The following is a 9,913-nucleotide window of genomic DNA, read 5'->3' as shown; positions in this document are numbered from 1 at the left end:
ACAAGCTGACGTTATTCATTATGAGCTTCTTGTGTCACAGCCAAAACTTTGAATACTTTAGTTTGCAAAAAGTCAACAAAATGTGGAACCGTGAAGCTTCAAGTCATCTGAAACATACAGCACTTATTAAATCTGTTTGTGGGTTGTCACCCAGGAAGACTGCATAATACTGCAAGGGAAAACAAGCTAGAGAAAGCAGATGCCTTAACAGCTAATTAGAATCTAATTACTGTTTCAATTACCTTTACTCACCACTCTCAGTCCCCAAGCCAGCTACTGACAGACATCAGCTGTCCGTGTGGCATCCTCATCTGACACAAACCCTATTGAGTGTGAAATCAAATGAAACACTGTTACACCAACATTAGCAGCATGCCTTTCAAACTCTCTGCAGTAGGAAGGCATGCTGAATATTTCATAGCACACATTTATAGCTAGTGCCTTCCTTTCAAGGCAATACAAATACTGTATTTCTGCAGGATTTCAGTGCTGCATAGCTATAGACAAGTGATTAAATGCTACGTACAAACACACAGGCAAATCACAGTCACGCTGGACTAAACATAGCTTCCCCCATCCTTTTACTTGAGTTCAGTCCCCTGCTGTTACAAGCAATTTTGTCATACGATAATGCCTAGCATCAATCCCTTCTTTACTTAAAACCAGAGAAGATTCCTTGCACACTGAAGAAATGAAACATAAATACAATCCTTATTCCTCCAGGGAGAGTTTTCTATATATTCTAATGAATTGCAAATCCCCAAATCTCCATCATCTAGAAAGCTATGTATACCTGGTTATTACTTTATTCTCACAGTGCCTAGAGTCCTCCCACAGCTACAGGATTCCTCCATAGTGGGTCTGTAGCTGCTTGCACTGCGAGCAAGCCCACAGTCACAAACACACAGCATAAGCACATAAGAAAATGGAAACAATCTCTATTTACAGATGAGGAACTAAAGCTGAGAGACACTTCCCCAAAAACACAGGAGACTCCACCTCAGATTTCTTGCTTTCAGCAGTGTTATTACTGTGGGTCTGCCCTTTTTCCCCAGAAGGACAGGCTTCTTTGCTTGTAAATAAACACATCTTAGTTTTGTGGGGACCTGAATTTTTGAAGCTCACCAAGCAATGAAACTGAGATATAAAGAGTTTGTCAGCAGGAGAAAGAGTACCCGAGTGTGGCTTTAACATGAGAGTTACCATGGGGGTGGTACCACTCGGCTGCGATTACAGTGGTATTGCTGCAGCCCACAACTGCTGCAGGAGGAAACTGCACTTGTTTCTTGTCTAGCATGCTCTACTGGGCAGCATACACATACCCTAAGCTCTTTCATAGGTGATTTGACCACACTTTGCTTTGGATCTGCCTTTTTTTGATCAGTTTCTCCGAGCATGCTCTTTGTCCCCAGAGGAAGGAGTCTATATTCCATCAGGACAACTGTGGGCACGCAAGATGGCTAAAGGTTGGCATTGAGATCTTCAGCCTGAAGGGAGAAGGGACTGTAATACCTGGTGAGGAAAACCTGGTAACTCTCCAGAGAGCAGGAGACTTTTCCCTCAACCACTCCACAGCTAGAGAAGGATCCCCTTACGTGGCAGATGTTTTCTCCATTTTAGATTCATCTGCCTCAGCTTGACCGAGGTCTGCAGGCTCATGTGCCACACAGTAATGGAAATGGTCCTCCTAGGAATACCCCTTCGCTCCTGTAAAGCAAGTGATACACTGGTTTTCAAATTACAAAAGTTAAGAAGCAACAGGGAGTGATCTCAAGCATTCGCTCTCTCAGCTACATTGCCAATTACTAAAACAGTCCCCAGAAGGGTCCCTGGGCTAACCGGCACTCTCCTTAAAAAAAAAAAAAAAAAAAAAAAAATCCAGGTTGGGTCTATGAGTTAATATGGGTGGGGAATTCATCCAGTTTGGGTATCTCCACCCTGTTTAAGAGCACAAGAGGGTTTAGCTGTATGGACAAGGACTGTTCACGACGCTATGTCTCAGTGCCAGCAAACAGTCCCAGACATAATTTATTAGTACAGTCGCAGCTTAGCTCTCTGTTAATTATGGCCTGTCAACCTACTTGCCAAACTGTACAGCTCCTCTTCAGATAGCTCCAGTGGAAACAAATAATTAGTGGAAGAGATCAAAGAGAAGAACAGAAACCGTTGCTGTGATTCCCCTTGCTTCTTGCATCCACCACAGACCACAAGGTTACTAAGGTCAATAGTCATTCCTCTTCCTGCACAAATCCCTGTTTGGGAAGAGGTAGTCAGGGAGATTACAAACTGTGGACCAGAACTCCCCCTCCTGACCACACTAATCGATCTCTCCTGTTAATTAGCTGAACTTGGTTATCAACATTAGGAAACTCCTAATAAGACCCAGAGGGGTTTTTTTTGATTCTAAAGAGAGATGATTACTGATGCGCACACACAAATAGGTCAAGCTAGAATATAAAGCAGTTTTCTATCTGCTATCTCAAAGCATCACTCTTTAAGAAAAATCATGGTCAGTCTTGCATCAGTTTGTTTTCTTATTACAGGCAAATTTGGGGTGCATGTGGCAGCTGACCAGATCTTTGCCTTATCTTCTGCTGCAAGTGAAAAGCCAGGCAAACAGCATTACAAAGGTAAAACAAACTGCAAAAGGAGAAGCAGCTCCATTGAAGAGACAGGAACAAGTCCTGCTGCCATGGGAGTTTAAAAGATTCCTAAGCCTCAGAAAGCCCTGCCCCTTTCAAAAAACCAAAAATAAAAGTCTTTAACAGATATTGACCTTGTCAATACAAAGAATCCATTTTGAGAGTAGGAAATGGGGGGAGAAAGATGCTCAAAATGAGCACTGTACAAAAAGCTGCGTGTCTGCCTCCATGTAGCCTACCTACCTAAAAATTTCCTTATATTTTTAGTGAACGGGTTTTTTTTAATTCATTCTGACCTAGACTGTAACATACTGTTCTACAAGAGGTGGATAGAGGGATTCACATTCTGCAGCTCACAATGAATCAACATACCTTTTTATTATTTCTTATGCGTTCTTTCCTCTACTAAATATTATTCTGATTATTAAAAGAACAGTATTCAGATAGTGAAATGATTAAAAATATTTCATTTAATGTAGCATTTAACACAAGACTTTTCCTTGGGGGATATTGCACTACTTTATTAAGCCACTGTTCTGCAAAGATGCACGAACTTACCTTACTGTACAGACCCCTCTGCTGGGTTCAGACTTTAATTATGTTAAATCCAAACTTTGACACTTTCCAGAAATGCTGCTTGGAACTTCATCTGTATATTCAAAGGGGAGGAGGGATGAAGGGAGAGACAGCTGGTTCTTTTCTATTATTCTTTTTTATTAATTATTAATATTGACTAAATATTTGTTGAACTTATTTACCATCTCTGAAGATGAATGTAAAAAGAATGTTTTAAGCAATGTTCCTGCATCCTATTAGATTTGTAAGATCTAAAACCCCTGAACACATGAAGACACTTAGAAAATGAGGAGGTTTTTTTGGTTACCCAGAACAAGGGGAGGATGTCAGATACAGTGGGGGAGTTCTCTGTCATCCCTCCAGTTCTGAATATTTAGAATACGGCTTTTTCCATCCAAGCATTTTCTTAAGCCTTTAAGTAGGAGCTAGAGATTTAATGCATCTATATATGAATATACTAATAAAATAACCTTAAATTTATACAAGATTAAATTATACTTAAATTATAAAAATACAACTGGTTTTTCTTTTATCTGCTTCAGTTCCAATCTCTTACAATGAGATAATCCAGCTAGTTCCAGAGTGGGCACCATCTGTATTTTAATTTATTATTAAATCCCAAAACTGTTAAGTATACATCAGAGGACACAAATCTAAATATAACACAGAGTTCTTGGAATCCATGTGAAGTTAATATTGTAAGAATATTGACACAAGATAATAAAACTTTCTTATTGCTTATTGCTACTACTTTCTTACTGCAAAATTTCAGCCTTTCCAAATAGCAGCTGAAGACTGATTGTGCATGCTGCAGACTACTGAAAGGAATTATATCCAAATGGAACAAAACTTTATCCCAACCCAATGTAGAAGCCAGCCTTTGGCAACTAATGGCATTGCCTTCAACGACTGCTTCCCTTCACCTGCTGTGAATCAGAAGCATCCTTAGAAAGACAAATGCGTTCAGGGGTAAAACTAGGATGCTACTGAATGCAACTGCAAGCCTGATTTGGCAGTATGTCTTCCTGATGTTCCTCCCTGCAAAGACACAAGTGCAGCATCTCAGAGATAGTTTCACAGAAGCACTCCCAGGGGCCAGACTTTCAGGCTGATTTTGCAAGGACAGGAATTGGAGAAGAGATTTTTGACTTGCAAGCACACAGACACAGCATCCCACAAAACCCCTTGCGCAAAACAGTTTTACAGATTAAAATTGCACTGCTGCTAAGTTTCTTTGGTCAGATCAAGAAGAAATGTATTTTGAAGTCCAAAATGCCTGTGTGCCTGAGATCACAAGGCTGTGAGCCTACTTAATCTGCAGTCTCTTATATACATATATGAACAACTGATTTCCTAACCTCTTTGTCCCACACCTCCTCTCTCTTCCTGTATGTAGTACAGCAAAATGTGTCAGCACTACCTTCTTCAGGATCATCTCAGACATATGCTGAGAGATCTCTAGAGCAAAGCGAGACCATATATAGCAAGCAGCACTTTTGCTTTGCATTACATTGCAGCTCCAGCTCACAAGCCCCACATGGTTTAGGTTGGGCGGTTTAAGATGTTAGCAGGGAGCAGGTCTGATTCACTGTCCAGTGTTTCAGTACAGTCGCAGCCTTCACTTGTGATTTATGTTAAATTCAGTTTAACCTAACTTGAGCTTGCTCTGCAGTCTGCATTTAAATGATGACATCAAGGTAGATTAAGGTTTGGCAAGATTTCAAGAAAAGTCTTATCAAATTTTAATTCTTCTGTCCCAAACTAGAGGTAAGCATGCCTGAGGCAACTCAGGAAGAGACAGTCCCTCTCCAAGAGCCATGAGGGCTTTATCACAGTATCTTGATTCAGCATGAGTGAAGGTTCCCGAAAGTTGCCGAGCTCAGAAATCAGTGGGAATCAGGATCAGGGAATTGCTGCTTTGCAGAAGATACCAGAGCACTCCTATTCTGATCCTCTTGTACCTCACTGAACACTGGGCAAGGCATAGTGATACAAATGCTAGTAGGTCAGAAGGCAAAGACACGGATCACCCCTCAGAACCACTGTTAAATATCAGAAATGTTCAGTGGTACTGGGCACTGAAGTGCTTTGGAGACCCTTGGTACATGGGCACCTAAATACTTAAGGAAAATTGGTCTCTGGGTATCTAAGTTACTGTGCATAAGAGGACTTCCAGTGTTCTTTGAGAAGCTCAAACAAATTATTTTCTTCTCTTGTGTTGGTAGCATTACCATTGTGCTGCTACTGTTAAATACCCACCACTCTTAGACAATCAAAAAGATAAAGCAGTTGCTGGGATTGCACAGGCCTGTAAATGCCTCAGAGCAATTTCACAGTACTTAAAACATATATTTGCAAGTGTGTAGACATTTGCATTAATTATCATTATTGTAGACACTTACCTCTATGAAGAAAAACACTCTGCTCTGAATAGCTGATATTCTGGTATTATTTTTACCTGATATTACTTTAAGCTGATACTTTAAAAAGAACAGTTTAATACTTTCAATGGCATTTACAAGAAAATTTTGGAATGAAATAATATAGGATGTAGATACTTCATTTAAGCAAATACAACAATTCAAAAATCTGAGTTTTGGGAACATGTCTAAGAAGTTACTTCATAAAACGGCAAAAATGCATATTCAGCAGCAGGATAAAAACCACAAAATTAGTCTGAGATGTCACTTGGGATTTCCTATTTTTCTTTGTTCTCTAGCTGTAACTCAGCCAGGTCAGCGTTTGGAGATGCCTTTCTCCTCATCCATGATCTTCTTGCACAAATAACTGTTTTGCAATGTAAACATGCAAAGTGCGTGCACTTCATTACAACCGCAGGGGGACAACAAATCCAAGGAACTGTGCATTTCTTTGACCCGCAGGGCTATGTGTATGAACATGACCTTTTGCACTTCTGCTCTCTGCCCAGCCAAATCTCCCCATCACAGTACTAACTCCCCCCAAGCGCCAGCCCTCCTGCCAGATCTTCTGCTCGTTGCAGCTGGGCTCTTGCAGGCCAGGGCAAGGCAGGAGCAGATCAGCAGAGGTGCCTCTGAGGGAGCTGTGGCTCCCAGCTCCCGTTCCACTGCTGCCTTTGACTATCTAACAGGCAGGCAAGAGAAGACAGAGCCAGACTCTTCTGGGAGGTGCTCAGTGACAGCAGGGGATGCAATGGGCACAAACTGCAACATGAGAAATTCTGACAAAGTATGAGGAAATATACTTTCACCATGAGGCTAGTCAAAGACTGAACCAGGTCATCTAGGCTTGTGGATCCTCCACCCTTGAAGATATTCAAGCCTCAACTAGACGTAGCCCTCAAGCAACCTGATCTGACTTGGACGTGATCTGAGCAGGGGCTGGACTGGTTGACTTCCCTTCCAATCTTCATTACTCTATAATGCTATGACCTGGAGACAAACTCCTTTCCAGACAAGCTTCAGCTGATCAATATGATCTCACCTGTTTGAGACAGAAGTTCCCAACGCGGATAACACTATGCTTAAATATTAGGTGAAAGTAACCCAGGTCTTACTTAGGCAAATGCAATCACACATTACACCTGTGTACAGGGCTTCCATCAAAGGTACCTGAAACACTGTAAATATCACAAAGGATAATGATAACCATTATCAGACAATACAGGTGCGTCTCCCAACTTTCCTTTATTCAAGTTCCAAGCTGGTAAGAGGTGCTGATAAGAGGGAGGGATTATTTGCTCAGGTTCATGTCATGTTATTGCAGCTATACATTTGGCTGATTCTAAGACACAGAAGCAGCTCAAAGGCAGGCAGCACAGAGCGCAGGAAGAGGACACCAGGTACTTCTGCACTACATGCAACCCTAAAAGACTGAATCCCCAAGGACTTTTCCCCAAGAGAATATAATTCACATGATACAAATCTATCCATGCTTCACTACATGGCTACCTTTCCTTTACTGTTTATCAAAACGGATATAATGAAGAAAAGTAGATTTGTGCCAACATACCTGCCACTTATAAAAGCAAATTTCTGCCTTGCCTCAAGGTTAATATTCAGTAATCTTTATGAGTCTGCATTTTCTGCATTGTTAATACAGAGGGAGGAGACTCCCCCTCCTTCTTCTACTCAGGTTTTAACAAGTGAAAAGGATTTAAAAAAAAAAATACATTTAATCCATTCTCTAAGGAATGACTCATTGAAAAGGGGAGAATAACCTCGTCCAATTATAGCTGCCAGGATTTTTACCTCCTGGTTAAGTATACTAATACTGTTGCACTAATTGCAACCTTTCCCCTCCTCGTTCAAGTTTGCAATTCCAGTCTCAAACTGCTTCTTTACAGAAACATTTTAAGAACTCATTACTCCAAGTCTCTTTTCCCCAGTGCAAATGCCAGGGGCTCTGGGGAGTCCAGGGTTCTTCCTCCAGACCCTGGAGGATTTTCCCACCTCAAAGCCTCTTTGAAAGAAACAGTAGCACTGTCATAAACACCTTAATCTAAAGAAGCAAGGAGGGAGAAATCTTTCATTAGACTGACTGATGTAGCTGGAAAAAAGCCAGATTCCTCAGCTGAAAGAAGCCAGCCACAGAAAAAGACCTGTTCAATGCTGTACCTACACATATGCATATTGGAGTCCTCTGTTTGACTGCAAATTAAGTGATAACCATACAACATCTGGTAAACCACTATGGCAGACATTGGGGGGGGGGGGGGGGGGGGAAGAGGCATGCTATAGCCAATGAAATACAGTTCAACTCACTGCACAGAAAAAGCAAATAACTGTACTCTTGCCAAAACCAGGAGAAGACACACATCACATTACAACCAGCGCAGCCTTCCCACAAAATGCTAGAGACAACAAAATGCTTGCAAAGCACAAATTTGTGTGACATTGGAACTGCACACGCCATGTGTGGGTGTTGTTCCCACAGTTGTGAAACCCTAAAATGCAGTGCAACATTAAGATGACTGGAAATCAGTTATTCGATACAGTGCAAGCTGCAAGGACAAATCCTTTCATGGCTACCATAGTCCTGCACCGTAGCAAGCTCAGCAGCAGGAGATGATTCAGTGCAGGAGTCACTGAGTGTGGAAGAGATTACTACAGCTGGCTGAACACAGAACATCATCTTCTACCTCAATTTACATCCGCAGGAGAATATATAGGATATTCATTTACTGGTATTAATTTTACCAATCCTGAAGGGTTTGTTTTTGGGGTTTTTTTTTGGGGGCGGGCGTATTTTGCTGGGGTTTTTTGTTTGGTTTTTGGTTTTGTGTTTTGGTTAGGTTTTTTTAGAGCATAGGGAAAGGAAGGTACGCAGAAAGTGGTTTGAGAATCAAAAACACAGAGCAACCTCTGGCTTCAACTCAGCAACCCCTGCCTCTCTGGCTGGTGGAAAAGCAAACGGCAAGCGCACAGGTCTTCCTCACCCAGCCACCACCTGAGCTAGGTGAAGCAGAGCAAAGCAAAAAGGAAGCCTTTCAGGCAGGCAAACCATCTGCCATATACTTCTGCTGCATATCAAAAGGGCAGCAACACATGTTCCTCTTCTGATGAGAGCTATCCACTGCTTCTGGTTTGGACTTTGCTAGCCCAGGTTATAAAAGCAGGCCCTAGAGGCACAGGTATGTATTCAGCAGACCTCCAGAAACCAAGATGCTCTTACTTAGAGCTCTTACTCTAGCTGCTTCTGAGACACCATTCCCCATAGCTGTAAAAGACACCTGAAACAGTCATAATAACTCAAGGTTCAAAAGCATCAGCAGTAACTTCATATTGTTGCCATTTCAGCATTATTTGCTTCCAGTAGTACCACCCCCACTCCCCCCAGCCCCCGAAAATCCAACAAAAACACCCATCCTTCTACCATCTGGGTGCTTCATCGCATACTGAAGCAAATTGTTACTCCCTCACAAAAATCACAGCCAGAATTCATTAGTCTATTCCCTCACCACCTACCATTTCTCACATTAAATGGAGAATATCTGTGATCTTAAGCAATCAAGTTTCTAAGGCAGAGAGCAAAAATTTGGTATTAGAATAGTCCATCACCACAGGCCTCTCCTTCCTTCCTCCCACCCACAACCTTAGAGGGAAACAGTTACAGCTCATTGGGAACAGAGGGAAACACCTCCCATTCAGCAAATCAAGCTCATGCAGATTGCCCTACAGAAATTTCTTCTTGGGCCAGGTGCAAATGCATGAAGAATACTTGGTACGTACATGTTTGCACCCCAGCTGATCTTGCCCTCTTACTGGGACAAACGAAACCATTCTAATAAGAGAAATGTCAGCGAAATTTGTCAAAAGGCTATTTCAGAAGTTAAGAGGTCCAAAAGTCAAAACATGCTAAAATTCTCCAGAAGAGAAAATGCTGACCTACCTCTTGGTGAGGCTACCCAGCTGCCCTCCTGTAGAAAGAAGCAGCAGCTGTCAAAGGATTCTGCAATTAAGAAAACAAGACACTGACATGTATTGACAGTTCTGGCAACGTTAAGGTTAATTTAACCTCCTCAAACTGTGTCCACTGTGCTCAGACTATTATTTCTTCCCCTTCAGCTTCAAAGACTTGTAGCTCTCTAGACTCCCCCTCCTGCAGATGAGGAGGGATGAGAAGCAATGTACTGCAGCCACCAATGCCAAACCGTGCTAGTCTGTAGATTGTACAATAAAAAAAGACTTGCCATGCTGACCTGAAGATACAGGTTT

The sequence above is a fragment of the Aquila chrysaetos genome, chromosome 4, assembly GCF_900496995.4.
Source record: "Aquila chrysaetos chrysaetos chromosome 4, bAquChr1.4, whole genome shotgun sequence".
In the NCBI taxonomy this organism is placed as follows: Eukaryota; Metazoa; Chordata; class Aves; order Accipitriformes; family Accipitridae; genus Aquila; species Aquila chrysaetos.
Note: the sequence above shows the minus strand (reverse complement) of the source record.